The sequence below is a fragment of the Physeter macrocephalus genome, chromosome 1 (genome assembly GCF_002837175.3).
Source record: "Physeter macrocephalus isolate SW-GA chromosome 1, ASM283717v5, whole genome shotgun sequence".
NCBI lineage: Eukaryota > Metazoa > Chordata > Mammalia > Artiodactyla > Physeteridae > Physeter > Physeter macrocephalus.
The window spans coordinates 107,901,796-107,917,913 of NC_041214.2; the positions used below are offsets into that span (position 1 = coordinate 107,901,796).

Consider the following 16,118-nt stretch of genomic DNA (forward strand, 5'->3'; position numbering starts at 1 on the left):
TTCGTGGGTATTCTTGATCAGATTTTCAAATGTTTTCATTCACCATAGAAGAACCACATATCTGCAGATTTGAGAATTAAGAGGTTGTTTCCTTTCGTGGAAATATCTTGTGGCAGATATTTCTTAATGAAACACAATGTTTCTGTGAATATGTAAAAAGTTTTCACTTAGCTGCAGTCCTATGATTAAAAAATTAATGCAAAGTTATTTATTCATAACCTTCACGTAAATTAGTATTCCAACTGAAGTGCACAGAAGACTCCAATTAAGTTTAATAATTCTCAGTGGGCATCTTAGGTTCCATAAAAATGGCTAACATCTGTAACTAGCTGTCAATTTAACTCAACAAATATTTGAGTACTTATTATGCATAAGATTTGAGCTTAGATAATGTTAAAAGAGAGTTGACCACTTGAGGAAAACATCCTTAGTATCTGTGATGATTAATTTTACGTGTCAACTTGGCTAGGCTATGGTGTCCAATTGTTTATCAAACGCCAGTCTTGACGCTGCTGTGAAGGTATTTTTAGATGTGATGAACACAAATCAGTAGACGAGTAAAGCAGGTCAGTTTCCGTACTGTGCGCGGAGACTAACCAGCTGAAGGCCTTAAAAGCAAAGACAGGTTTCTCAAAGTGGCAATCTGGCCTCAAGACCGCAGCATAAAAACCTTGCCTAAGTTTCCAGCCAGCAGACTTCCAGACTGCAGATTTTGGGCTGAACACTGTAACAACAGTGCTGCCTGGATTTTCCAGCCTGCTCTACAGATTTCAGACTTGCAAGTCCCCACAATCGTCGGAACCAATTCCTTAAACTAAGGCAGAGTCTCTCTCTTTCTCTCTCTCTCTCTCTCCTATTGGTTTTGCTTCTCGAGACTTTTGGCTAATACGACATCCCTAAAAGATAAAGGGTATCTAAAATTTAGAAGAAAAAGCCAACAACCCAAGAATAAAATGAGAAGAAGCAGACCTTCCACAAGTTCACCTACCTTGGCGTGAACCTCGATCACCTGCTTGGCCAAGTCCTACCAGCAGCTCGGGCTGCGGGGCTGCGGGGCCGCGGGAGTAGGAACCAGCCTGCGGAGGAACCCTACTCCCGGCTAAAGCGGCTGCGCAAGACCGAGACCGAGGCGCCGCCCACGAGAAGCCCGACGTGGTTGAGTTGCACCTGAGGGTCATAATCGTCCTTCCTGAGATGGTGCGTAGCATGGGAGGGGCGTCTACAACGGCAAGAGCTTCAACCAGGTGGAAATCAAGCCTGAGATGATGGGCCCCTAACTGAGCGAGTTCTCCACCACCACCTACAGGCCCGTGAAATACAGTGGGCCCGGCATCAGGACCACCCACTTCCCGCGCTTTTCCCCCTCAAGTAGCCTGACAGCCAATAAAGGAACAGCCTTCTCAAAAAAAAAAAGTGTTCTGTGACTGTTTCACATAAAAAGAAATACAAAAGATACTTAATGTTGCTCAAAATTAGGGATGTCACATTAACAGTAAGTTAAAATATCTATCTTACATATCAGAATGACAAAAAATCAAATACTTTAATTTCTTATTAAAAAAAATGAACTCAATTGTTGATTATGTAACCACACAGATGAAAGTTACTTCTGGTTAAAAAAAAACTTCAAGTGATTACTTTTAGTAGTAAATACATTGTTATTTTAAAACTACAAAAGGTGTGTTTAAGATAAAACTAGGTAATTACATTAAGGTAGTTAAGGGAGGGGTTTTCATCATGAGAAAACGGAGAAAAGATACACATGTAAAGTAAAACAAGTTAAATATAAACCTACAGTCTTAAATTTGAATTGGAAACATTTTTTTTCTCTTAAAAAAACCCCTACATTTCCTGACTCTGTCCACAGAAAAGGCCTAGTAGCAATGAGAAGTTGTGTGGTTTGTAAGAAATTTCCCACTAAAATATTCTAGGACTCTTGGTGAAACAACTGTTTATAGCCAGACCTGGGGCAGATAATGGGAAGATGAACCTGAGACATCTTATTGAAACAGGAAATAAGGAATTTATCTAGACCAATGTACTCATATCAAGAGAAAACAGAAACCAAATGGAAAGGACTCTCTCCCCAATGGTCTAAAATAAGATAATGTGAGCATCAAAAATAATAATAATAATAATGCCAACCATAGATTGAAACACACACAATATATAAAAACCCATTAGCTCATTAATAGTCTTAAGAAAAAAATATTCCTTGGTTACCATTTGGAGTTCATAAGACCCAATGTCATATCTCTAAAAACTAACATCTGTTCTTCCTTTCCCGTACACACTTTATTTTAGGGTAACTAAGTAATTAATGTGTGAAGTTCTTTACAGAAGAATCTTTTCTAATACACACTGAAAGAATGATAGAATTAGAAAATCATTATTTGCAACCTCTAGGTTATCAATGGAACTGGGAAAAGATCATTAATGGATATTCAACCATTTGTTAAAGGTTAATAGGAAACTTCATAAGAAGTACCCTGCATCCCCAACTCTAATCATCATTAAAGTGAGACTAACACTTAAGTGTTGGTGATGATGTGGAAAAGTTGCTACCCTTGTGCACTATTGGTTGGCATGTAAAATGATAAAACTTTTGTGGAAAACAGTGTGGCAGTTCCTCAAAGATTTAAAAATAAAATTACCGTATGATGCAGCAATCCCACTTCTGGATATAAACCCCCCCAAAATTGAAATCAGTGTCTTGAAGAGATATCTGTACACCCATGTTCATAGCAGCATTATTCACAATAGCTAAAATGTGGAAGCAACTTAAATGTCCACTGAAGGATGAATAGATGAGCAAATTGCAGTATATACACACAATGGAATACTATGCATGCTTAAAAAGGAAGGAATTCTGCTACAAGATGGATAAAACTTGAGGATATAATGCTAAGTGAAATAATCCAGTCACAAAAAGACGAATATTGTATGATTCCTCTTGTATTTAGGATAGTCAAAATCATAAAGACAGAAAGTATAATGGTGGTAGCCAGGGGCTGGGGGAAGGGAGAGTGGGGAGTTATTTTTTAATAGTTTTAAAGTTTTAGTTTCACAAGATGAAAAAAGTTGTAGGGATGGATAGTGTTGATGGTTGCCTAACAATGTGAATGAATAAATACTACTGAACTGTACACTTAAAAATGGTTGTGCTGGTACATTTTATGTTATGTATATTTACCACAATTTTTTTTTTTAAGTGAGACTACCAGGTGCGTGCATCCTGATGTGATACCAAAGGAACCACATATTACAACCTATAAGAGATGTTTGCCTAGATAATTGCAACGAAATCTACTCAAGCATCCACCTTTAGCCACCTGCTTACAGGGAGTACAGAGTGACAGATGAGTTGAATTTGGAATGGTGAGCAGAACTTTGAAGTCTGACACGAGGAGGGAGGGCTGAGAGGAAAGCATTAAAAGCAGGGATCAAACCACAGGAACAAAGGAGCAGCAAGCAGTTCCTGTGGGAAATAACAGGCATTGAGCTGCTTTCTGAAGACCTTGAATGTCTGACTGAGAAGTGAGAAGACACAAACAAATAAAAATAATGGCAGTCACTTGTGAATGCTTTCTAGGGACCAGACACTGGGCTTCTGGTGCTCATTTATTTCTCACCACAATCTTTTATGAGAGGCATTATTTTCATTGTTTTACAAATGAAGAACCTGGGGCTTATGAAAGGTTAAATAACTTGGCCAAGGACACCCAACACTTACAAACAAAGAAGGGTTCAAAGGTTCAACATCATCGCTTTCTTGACTGTAGAACAGAAAATTCATTGAAGAAAGTATTGCTTATACCTCTCTAGCTAATGCAAATCACTTTTTGTGATTTGTCCTTGGCTTACTTATTTAGCACATACTATATTTCATTGATTCAAAATGCCATCAGTTGCAAGACTCACAATTATTTCATGTACCAAGAAAAATGCCGTCAGTTGTTAAAATAAAATACCGTGTTTTATCATTTAGAATTTTTATTTGCTACCTATTGAAGGAATCTCTATGGTATTATTTAGACATTTATTTTGAATCATATATCACTTTTATCATACATAAAATCAACAGTATTAGCAAACTATGTTGGCTAAGAATTCCTAAAATTTCTTACCATTCATGACTTTTTCACATTGCTTTTCAGTTCAATCAGCAAGGTCTCTGTTCTTCCACATATTTTCCTTTGTGCCATCAAGAGCCAAGATATAATCGAAGTCCACTGGTGTTGGGCTCTTAAGTCAGTTTTGCCATGGTATAGAGGTAGTCTATTTTTGAGTTCCATTTGGAACTTAACACATTTTTTTCATGTCCTTCCCACCTCCTCCTGCAATTGTTTATATCCTACGGGTTAAAAGAGTGTTTCTGATTTTCCTCCAATGTACTGAAATTTAATTTTGCAAGTTTTGAGGCTGAAATTTTCATATTTTCTTATAAAATGACAACTATGTCATGATTGGTGCCAGGCAAAATAAGGCGTCATTGGGCATAACTTGTATCTTGATTTCAGAGGTGTTAAAATGTGACAAAGAAAACTGCAGGCCTTAGGATTGCTAAATATAGTAATTAAAAAGAACATATTTGCTTAAACATTATGAGATGTGGAGACAGAATTAGAGTAGCTAGCTGGGAGACGGCCTGGGTTTAAATTCTCTTCTTCAGTTACTTACTTCCTGTGGGTTCAGGGGCAGTCTCCCTCTCTTCTCCCCGTCTTCCCTTCCTTCTTTCTTGCTTGTATTTATTGAACGTCTGTCATGAACTAGACATTAGTATAGGTGCTTGGAAGTCATTAGAAAATGAAATAAGGATCACACCCTTATCCATTTTGATTTTAGTCTTAAGGAAGAGAAGTCTTAAGAAAAATATTTTAGATGTGGACTATCACAAGTAAGTCAACAAAGTCAAAATAAAAACGTGTTTTTTCCTGCTATCAGTTTAGACTCTTCAGAAATTACTTTTCTGATCTTCAAATTCTTTATTTGCATATTACATGAATAAATTGTGTATGTGTGCATATTTGTATGTGTGTGTTACTCTTTAAAATCAAAATACAGATGGAGCTATTTCTACAGAATGTCATGTATTCTTCAAGGTGAAGAAGAAAAGCTTCTGCCTAAAATGATGATCAGTGAAATGCAAAAAAGGTAACAGCATGGAAAATGAAACATAAATGAGGTTTATAAAATTATCTTGGTTATATTTCTCTACGGTGTTGTCTGCAGCCCAGATGACCCTCTCATTTAGCACATGAGTTCTTGGTTAACTAGTTACCTTTGGAGTTACTTTACTGTTGTTCTTATGTGTTATGAATTTTATTTTTCCTCCCTTAAATCCATGGGGAATATATATCATCCCAAATGCACACAGTCATTTTGAATTTGAAATATTTCCTTGGACTCTTCATATTGTACAGGGAATATTTTTCCCTTTGCTTGACATCACAGGCCATAGAGCATATCATCTTCAGCAATTTAAATTTAAATGAACTTTGATTTGCCTCTGTTCCTTCACAGCCACATATAGTAGTTTGCATTAATTAAATTAGTAATAAAGGAATTAAAATTGCTAGCTTCTAAGGGAGGGACATGTCAGTGGTATTAAATGTTGCACTTGGAATGATTGTCCTTTCATGTTAATTATTAGCTGCCTGAGATGCAGAGGAAGTTCAAGGAAATGATACTCTAACCACGTGTTATCTTAATTTGGGAAAAGTTCCTTTAAAGGATGAATTGCATTGCAATGGGCTTTCTAATCAGACCATGCACTAATTTAGAATCAATGACCTCTAATCCTTTAAATCCACTATCACTGGCAGTAATTGGGAGGCTTCTGTAAGGCTGTTTACAGGTTACCTATCTGGACACAACAAAAGATGGATTTGTTTACAAATTCGAATTTGTAATTGTGTGCACTAGAAAGCTCATCTCTTTAGTTGCAGTGGTGATCAGATCATTTGTGGCATCGTGTTATTGGTGTATGCGTAGACTTGCGAAAGAGGAGAAAGAGGAAGGAAGAATAAGAAAGAAATGACCACTAATGTGGTTCTTATCAATTGCCTAATTTCTTTCGGCAGGCTAACCGCTGCCACTTTTGTACTGCACAGTACAGATGACCATTTTTCCTTTGTTAAGCCTACGTATACAAGTAATAATGGGGCAAGATTAGCAATTGTTTGGTTGCTGTAGCGTCCATTCAATGACTTTCAGTCTAAAGAACAAGACACCCCAGCAGAAAAGAGTTTTCTTTTTGAGTTCCTTACCTCTGGTTGGAAACTTGGGCAGGACACATGGCTTTCTGGTTCACTGAGAGATAATAGACAGTTTTGTAATTACTTGAAATCACAAAACATAGTCTCAATTGAGTAAGCAAGTGTCCAGTCCAAGGTATTAATCAACAATTCAATCTTCATTGTGAAGTAAGGCTTTCATTTTCCATTTTGCTCTAACTAAAGCTTGAGCACAGAAGTGCAGTGTGTCTCACCACACCCTTGCTTTGTATCTGTAGCTTCGACTCTGGACTTGGAGTATGGGAAAGGAGGCGGGAAAAGGCTTAGGGAGGTAGGCTTCAAGGTCTCTGGCCTTGGAGTATATTTAAACCTGTCTCTTCTGATTATTTAATATTTTTCCCTCCAACATAGCACAGTGGGTCACAGTTGCAATAGACTAAGAAACAAAGGAAGCAAGTAACTAACCTGATTGAATTGGAAGACTTGATGTCACCCCAAACTTCACTCCATCAATCTTAGCTATACTGGGTCACCTAAGTCCAAATTGCTGTAAACTGCAGTAGACAAGGACAAAGTAAGATGAACACACATATATCCAATATCTCCTATACAGCAGGTGCTGCGGTCCTTTTGCCTATGTCAAACCTTGACATTGCCATTGAGCCTGCTGACAGCGGCACAGACCTGACTTTAAGCTAGAATGAGGACAGTTCTGTATGTGTGGAGATCATTTCCAAGAGTAACTACAAACAGGTAGGGCAGCATTTGCCCAAGAGCTAATATATATTGGACCAGATACCACCAGCAAGTCAGCAGTTCTCAGAGACTTTGTTTTCCCAATGTGGGAAAAGATGCTGCTCGTTGTTTTCATATTTAAAAAACATATCTATTTCTTTGCTTACTGCCTCCATCTTTGTAACCTACACTTTGTTGAACTGGGCTTCCCTGCCCTGCAGAAATCTCCAATTTGCACTCAATAGTCCACACGGAGTCATTTTCTTTTTAACATGTGCATTTTATTCTTTAAAGGACAACAGGCTCCAATGTAATTGGTATTCCTGCTATTTTACAAAGGAGGCAACTGAGGCTCAGGGGTTTGGTGTGCTCCAGGCCTTATTGCTAATAAGTTACAGATCCACATTCATTTAGGAGTCCATTCAAGGTCTGCTTGTTTTTAAAGACTATAATTTTTCCATTAATCCAATAAGTACATCTGTCCCTCAAGAATGCCCCGTGCCATTTGGGGAACACAAAAAGCAAAGTAACCATCTCTCCCGTCACACCATCGCCACCATAACTTCATCTAGGATGTGGTGGATAGTCAGGTCTGCTGGATCTGTGAAGGATTTGGTGAGGGTATATGTATATGTAGGTCTGTTTAATAATGCCCTCCCAGTTATTTGTTATTTATATAGTCCTATCCATATTTTCCTCTTCCTTACATTGAACCTTCCTGCTGAGCAGTTTTATGTCTTCAGAACTTGTGTCTGAAATGTGAAAACACAAGGAAAAGGTTAATGAAAGCAGTGAGAAAACTTTTCGGATATCTTTCAGGATGTTGCCTGTGATCTTTTAGATTCATATTCCGATTTACTGCCTGGATACCTGAGTGCTTGCTGATCAGTATGATTGTTCAAATGACCAATGACATGAATTACTGAAAACCTAATTAGGCCTTTTGAGCTAAGAATATTTTTTAAGAGACTCTGACATTTGGTGAGAAATGTGGTGTCAGCGGAATATCTAGCCTGAATATAATTTCTAATTTGGGGAAAAGTATTGGCATGTAATTATGTGAGCATATAGAGAGAGCAATTATATGAACCTGTCTTGAGTGCTGAACTTTGGAACAATGAAAAGGGACAAATGTGGGCCAGAGACAGACAGAACACATAATGTGCCCAGTCTGCCCAGAAACCTGTATACACGCTTAAAATTTATACACTTAAGATCTCTAAATAGCTACCTGGCATTACTACAAATAATTCTTATGTGTTGATGCCAAAGAGTATTTAATACCATACAGAGGGATTCGAGGTCCTGGAGGAGGGGTGAATATTGGTCCCAGAAAGGTCAGAGAAGAGGGAAGCATTTCAGAAGCACAAAAATCTAATCATTGGGGTTTTTTTTTATTTGTTGTTTTTTTTGCGGTACGTGGGCCTCTCACTGTTGTGGCCTCTCCTGTTGCGGAGCACAGGCTCCGGACGCGCAGGCTCAGCGGCCATGGCTCACGGGCCCAGCAGCTCCGCGGCATGTGGGATCTTGCCGGACCGGGGCACGAACCTGCGTCCCCTGCATCAGCAGGCGGACTCTCAACCACTGCGCCACCAGGGAAGCCCCATCATTGGGGTTTTAATAAAATGTCTCTGATTTTTTGAGGAAGGAATCTTCTTGATATTATCCTGACCTAATAAGCCATCCAGGAACTCTGAGTTGCCTCTGAAGAGGTGTATCAGTTCGTTACTGTCACATAACAACAATCTCAAAGCTCAGTGGCTTAAAACAACCCTAATTTATTACTGTAACACTTGTGGCTGTGGGTCACAGCTGATGTGGGCTGTGCTCAGGTGATCTTGGCTGGGCTTGCTCGTGTGACTGTGGGCTGGGTAGGAGCTCTGCCCTGGCCTGGGCTTGTCTGAGGCACCTTACCTGGTGCAGATCTGCTCCATGGGTCCTCAACCTCCTCCTGGCATTAACAGGCTTGCCTTGGCTCATCCTTCTCATGGTGATGACAAGAGGGCAAGAAGAAACATGGTAGGCCACTTGAGATCTAGACTCAGAGCTAGAAAATGGTCACTGGTCACTTCTACACAATCTTATGGGCCAAAGCAAACCATAGGGCTGAGTCTAGTGTCAAGGGGTGGGAAAATATGCTCTGACACTTTTCTGGGAAGAGCTACAAAGTCACATGCAAAGGGTATGAAGACAGGTAAGGGTAAATAATCAGGATAACTAATGCAACAGATGGACCATAAAAGAAACAGAAACAGGATGCTTTTTGCAAAAGCATTTAATTTTAGGAAACATCTTCTGAAACATACAAAGGGGAATGGAAGGAAAGGATTTATCCTATTGTATAGCTGTAGTTGCTTCTTCTAAGAAGAAAATATGAGCCAAGGACAAGATCAAAGGTTGTACAAACTGTTGTGATATGCTTCATCACACAAAGTCATCTTTTAGCAAAAGATCAGTTAACTGCAATTATAAATACAAGTGCTTTAAATCTGAAACTCGAGCTGATTTGGAAAGCCAAATCATAACTGAACAGCTCTCTGTGCTCATCCAAATTTCCAAACGTCTGCTGCTCTGTTCTGCTCTTCCATTTCTAAATTGGAATATAAATTATTTTGGTAAAGCCCATTTGACTTTGCTCCCAACCACATGGTTTCCCCATTGGATCAAATGTCCGGAAAAATCATTTTAAAGAAGAAATGAGAAGTTGATTTCCACCTCAGCCTATACACATACATATCCTACTTCCACTAGTAAGAGTGGGGAATAATGGATCTGACCCAACAAGAACTGTCTACTGCCAGTTTCTCTTTGGTGCAATGTAAGAGTCACGGGGCAACGATGCTGAGGGGATCAATGTAAATTTCACTTCACTGATGTTGCAGAAACACCGTAAAAACTACAGCATTACTATTTTTTAAATCTGTACAACCCTTTGAATTGAACACTAATTCCATATATTGCTATTGTCATCAGGACAACAAAAAATATAGGGAGTCCTGTGGTGATAACTATAAAGTATGTATTTGATATTTTAATGACTTTATTTTATTACATTCAAGAAAAATTAAACTTAAAGAATGAAAGAGTAATCACTACACGCAACTTTTAAATTTCATTTCTCTAAAAACAGATTATCTGTTAGGAATACGGAGGAAGGTCTATTTGTTGTTTTTGTGGTGTTGCCAGTGTGACAAAAACCCATCATCTTTCAAATAGCTTAATATGCAACTATTATATATGAAGAACAAAGCTTTCTAAATTAAGAAAAGTCACAGACGATTATTCCTGTAAATGAACCTGCAAATGTTTGAAAAAATCATCTTTCCTTTTGGAATCAGACTCAACAATAGGTAATGTCTATTTGTCTGTCATTGCAAATACTATCTTAAAGCTTTTGGTGGCCATCCTAATCAAGATAAGAAAAAGGAACTTAGTTGTTACTGCCAACAATGTAGAAGCCCAGAATTTCTGGGTAAATTGGGTTTTTAGTAACAGTTTAGCATGTAAGGAATGACTCTGATGCTTAAACATAAAACTTTTCTTAACAGAACCATTCCATTTCCTTAATAAGCCATCCCAGGGAGAGTCCCATGAATCAATTTTCAAGCAGTAACTACATCTCATTTCACTAATAACATGGTTTTTTCACCGATGAGAATTCAAAGAATTATTCAGGGTTCCCCAATTTCAACTATTATTTCTGTGGAAGTGAACATCTCGGTATGTGAATCGAGCCATCAATTTAAACTTCTGATTGAAGCTCAATTTATGCTGGCCTAGCTGGGAAAACATAATCAGAAAGAAAATATGTATAGAAAAGTTGAGATGACATTTTGATTATTTATCTCACAAATAGTCCAAATTGAGCTGCTGTCAGCTTCTGAAGGCATATTTTGTCAAATGCTATACCTTCTGGAGACCGTAGCCTGTGCTCTCTGATAATACACGTTTTCTTAAAGAATATAATAATTTATGTTGAGCCTCTAGATGTTGAGGACCTCATTTATTTCTTGGTAGTATAGAGTTTATGCAATTAGGTTTACTCATACAAATTTCATTGCAACTATTGAGTCTAACATGTGCTATTATACCTTTTATTACAATTATGAATGCCTCCCATCAAAGTACCATGAATATTTTTACCCTGTAGCTGCTTCCTATTTGACAAATATTTTGTAGTTCTTCAAACAATTCCTTTTCTGATAAGCAAATCCTATATCCTCCCTTACAGGATTATGGGGTAAAGTAGCCCATAATGTGTGTGTGTGTGTGTGTGTGTGTGTGCGTGTGCGTGCGTATGCATGCGCGCATGTAAACACCTATAAATGTAATTGAATATCTTTGAATTCACTCAGGTCCTTGGCCATCACAAGGTAAAACCTTTTCCTGAGCTAGCTAATAAAAAGAAAGACAGATAACTTGAGAATGCCATCTGCCTTTGCAGTCTTATGCTTGTGTGCTCATTTCCCAATGAATATTTGTGCATTTGAGGATCATTTATAAGAAAAAATGAGAGATGGACATTTGAGGAAGAAAAAGAAATTGGATTGGAACAGGTAAAGAGGGGGAAAAAATGAACTCCAGTATTCTGACTTCATGTTTCTAGTGTTTTTAAAATACTTTTTATTCAGAAGCTTAGATAAGAAATATACATTCTAGGTTTAACTGAAGTAATTTTTATTGTTAAAGTATGATACTTGTAAAGCCAAATCTACTGCATTTTTAAAAATAGTACAGTTAGTTCCATTTACTTCCTTAGACATGTAATAAAAAAACTAACACTTATATAATAATTTATTGTTTTCAAAGCAGTTTTCACATATTTCTTATCATATTACTCTGAATATGAATGGCATTAGTTACTAGGGAGAACAAGTAGGTTATTCAATGCAAATCTATCTTTTGGCACTCTCCCCAAGCATAAATTAGATGTATATTCAATACAACAGGGATGATAAACAATGTAGTGAATAGAACTTAGACTTGGTCATCTTGAGCACGGGTCCTAGGTCAGCCACTCCTGGTGTCTGTGATTGTAGACAAACTTATTTACATTGTCTTCATGTGTAAGATAGGGACAGCACCTCCTGTAGCAGAATGGTGGGTGGATTCAAATGAAGCAGTGTAAATAAAACACCAATACAGTCCAGGTCTCATAATAGGTAACTAGTATCTGAGAGCAGTATGTGTGTTTAAAATGTAATGTGGTGTATATATATATATATATATATATATATATATATATATATATAGTGTGTGTGTGTGTGTGTGATTTATATATATATATGTATACATGTGGGGGCGGTATTTAAGTGTGATGTGATTGATATATATATGTCACATCACATTTTTAAATACAGAAGTGTTTTAAATACACACATATAATCATATATATAATGTCTAATACTCCAAATACAGTTAAAATATTATAATATTTGCCTATTAAGTGATTTGAATTATCTTGGAATAATCCTTTATAGGTGGTATAACCAGTTCATGTATCAGTTAATGTTTTTCAATTTTACATATTCTAAAAAGGAAGATTTCTTTATTAAAGAAGTGTGGGAACTATAGTAGACTGGGGTGATGGCCTTTAGAATCAGATTGGTTTGATACCTGACTTATCTTCTTAGAAGCTAAGCGTACTTGGGAGTTATGGAATCTCTCTAAACCTTAATTTTCTGCTGTGAAACGGGGGATATTTAATACTATTTATAACCGTTCAGGATTTAAAAAGATAACGTATAGATGGCCCAAGCACACAGTATGAGCTCAATAAATATTAATTACTTTCTCTGACACACATAGCTGGCTTTACCTTACTTGGAGGGGGAAGCATTTCTAGGTTCATGCCTAGGGAATTCCAGATGGTACGCTGAACAGCCAAGGGTCCTCTTAAGTCAGTTCCCAGGACAGCCACGTGGGAGGCCCACAATAAGTGTGACTCTATGTCTGAAAAGGGAGATACGCGCATTATAGAAATCACCCCTTGTGAAATCGGAGACTAGCTGAAGTGGCTTACCTGACATCATAGGAGGGCATGGACAATTTTATTTTGCTGAATTACTTCTCCAGGGAGATGGGGAGTCACAATGAGTTTTCCACTCTTTAATAAAGACAACTACTTTCTATGCATGAACATCCTAGTTTAGACAAGAGGCAGACAGCTGTGAGAGATATGTGAAGACATTTCAGTTTTATTATCTTTTAGGCATAGACGGGTATGTTAATCCATTTCCACATACAAGTCCTGTAATCACAGATAGGGAGTGAACCTTGAACTGGTAAAACCTGTCTCCTGTTGCCAAAGAGTTAAGTTTGGAAAGCCGAAACCTCAAAGGCTGAGGATTGTGCATTATCTTCCTTCCCAGCCTTGCTGTGCTTATGGCTGCTGTTGCACACATAAGCTTTCCCTTTTATCCAGGCATTGATTCACTGGTAACAATGTTGTCCCTCTTTTCCCCAGGCAAACTTTCTGCTTTCAGTCCATAGCTCAGAGTTTCCCATGTTCTCCTCTCTAGGTTCTGACAGCTGTTTTTGGACTTAGTTAACCATAGAAGCCAAGAAATAATTGCAGTAAAAACCTCTCTTTCTATTATCGCATTGCTTCTTTATGCAAATGTCTCTTAGGAATTAAACTTTGAACCTTTGATCTCTCACACCAAAAGATAAAAAGAAAAAATATTTATATGGAAATAAGTTCATTTTAGTGTTCATGGTTTATTGTGGAAAGCAGGTGTTTAAAAATTTTAGAATTTTTTTAACAAAATTCTAAAGATAAAAGAAAAAAAATCACAGTATTTACAGAGATAACAATGGCGTAGCCATGCAAAACAAATAACTTTGGTTTTTCCCCTTTCACTTTGGTTTAAATATTGACCAATATTCAATTTTTCCTGCCAAATAAAACTTCAGTAAATCAAAGTTTAGAGGCAAAATAACATATTTTCTTTTTTCCCATAATATTTTATACAGCATCGAGTCTAATAGGATATTTTATGTATTTAATTCATACCAATACACTATAGGAAGCTTTTATTAAACTGAGTCACTATTGCTCAGACAGCAAACGGTTTACAAATGTACAACAACGTGTGTTTCTAAATAATGCAGAAGTGGCAAAGTATTTATTCCTAATCTTCATCTGACTTTAATCTTCAATTTATTTTTCATTGCCTTCCTATTTTTTTATTCCCTCAGTCTAAAAAACACACCAGTTTTCCTTTCCTCCCAAAGAACACAGTTCTATACCTGGAAATCTGATGTTCATTTTTCTTCAATAAAGTTATGTAAATCCATGACAAAAATGGCCATGCTGTGTTCTCCCAGAAACCAGGCTTCTGCTTGAAAGAGCAAAGTTTAAAAGTCTAGTCCCAAGTAGCTATTGGCCCATATCCAGCCTACTTCAAAAAGTTTCCATTTACACTACCACCCTATAAATTTCCTCCAGCATAAAACATGTTTATAAAGTTACAAATTTGAATGTAACTAAAGGTATATAGACATTTTATTATTACACTTTTTGATGTACTGCTTGATAAATTATGTACCAGTTAAAAACACTAAATGATCTCAAGGTGCATTCAATATCTGTAGCGTAGTTAACAAAAACACACGAAAAAAATATATATTCTATATTCTGTGGAAAATAACACAGCTTTGATAATGATCACTGTTAAAAATCTCCAATTCTGACTGATATCTTTTTTTTAAAGGAAATAGGTATAATTTTAAGGCAGTGGATAACCCAAAGGATTTAACTCCAATTTTCAATTACAGTGATTTACATAGTGACCTATGAAAATGGGAATGTTATCCATGATTTTTCCAAACTGTCTCTCATTCATTGATTTGTTTTCTTATTTTGACAGAAAATAATTTACTAGCAGGTGTCTCTAAAGGTAAATGCTACCCAAATTCTATGTGATGTTTTTTTCAGAATAGGCAAAATTGTCAGTTTGGGAGCACCATTATTATGTGTGTATACATACGTGCGTGTGATTTCCTTGAGAGTCAGCTGGTGGCACGTACACAGAAGTAGTTCATCTGGTGCTTATCAACCTCACTCTCTGCCTCCTCCTCCCTAGTGATAAAAATCAGTTTTTGATTAGGGCAATGTGTGTCCCCAATCTTCACAAGCTGCTACCTTTGGGATTTAGGTGCTTGTGAGAAAGTCTGGGGGCATTACTGATAGCAATCAGAATCAGAAATGTACCTGCTCAGATTATCCATATAAACAATTGAAATAAAAGCATCACATTATATATCAGATTAACAGCAACTCCCAGAACAAAGCTTACAGTGTATAAAAATAGCTACGTAAAAAATTTACATAAAAGGCAAACCAAAAAGGAATTCTCAGTGCAGACATTTACAGAAAAGAAAATCAAACCAACACAACATATGACCTATTATCATGGCTGCCAAAACTTGTTGTTATTGTTTGTAATTTCATTTCATTGTTTTATTTGAGATAATTCTCTAAAATCCTGTGACAGCTTGGTAGAATGAACTGCTTAACACTTGAACCATGAATTGCCGTCAATGTCTCTGTATATGTCTTAAATACAATCCACTTTCATGCTTCAATTGGTCTATATAGTTTTCTTTTCTCTGAAATGATGAAAAAAACCACAATTCAGATAAGTTACCATAGCAATCACTTTTCACAATCAACATATGCTTTGTACTGAAAGTAATACTTCATAAGAGCATTTTATAAAGCTCCACTGTCCCTGAACCTAACTGTAATCCCAGGTATTGCTGCAGCTCTTCAACTAATAATCTTTTTGAATTGTTGAAAGTATTTTTGTGAAAATTGCTTAATTCTTATGAAAATTATAAGGTTTTTCAGGAAAATATTTCATTCTGTTTCTCTTCAGGTTAACAAACTCACTTATCCCTTCAAATCACACTCCATTTTGTGGGCTTTGTCCTCAAGCTCAATTTTCCTTTGAGAATTTACTCTATCTGATTTTGAAGAAAAAAGAAGGTAAACTCTACATTTACAGAGGATTGAGGAATGAATCCTAGAGAAGCAGAAATAAGGATCAGGTGGGAATGCTGCGTACTTGGTCTCCAGTGGAAGGCAGGATAAGGGAAGGAATTCAGATCTTACTCCTTTCACCCAATCATTTTGAGATTCTG

At 36.9% G+C, this 16,118-nt stretch overlaps 1 pseudogene; it reads left to right on the forward strand.

Moving 5' to 3' along the window:
* Window positions 1–472: 472 nt before the first annotated feature.
* On the forward strand, window positions 473–1,424 carry LOC112063987 (40S ribosomal protein S15-like; annotated as a pseudogene).
* Window positions 1,425–16,118: the final 14,694 nt, after the last annotated feature.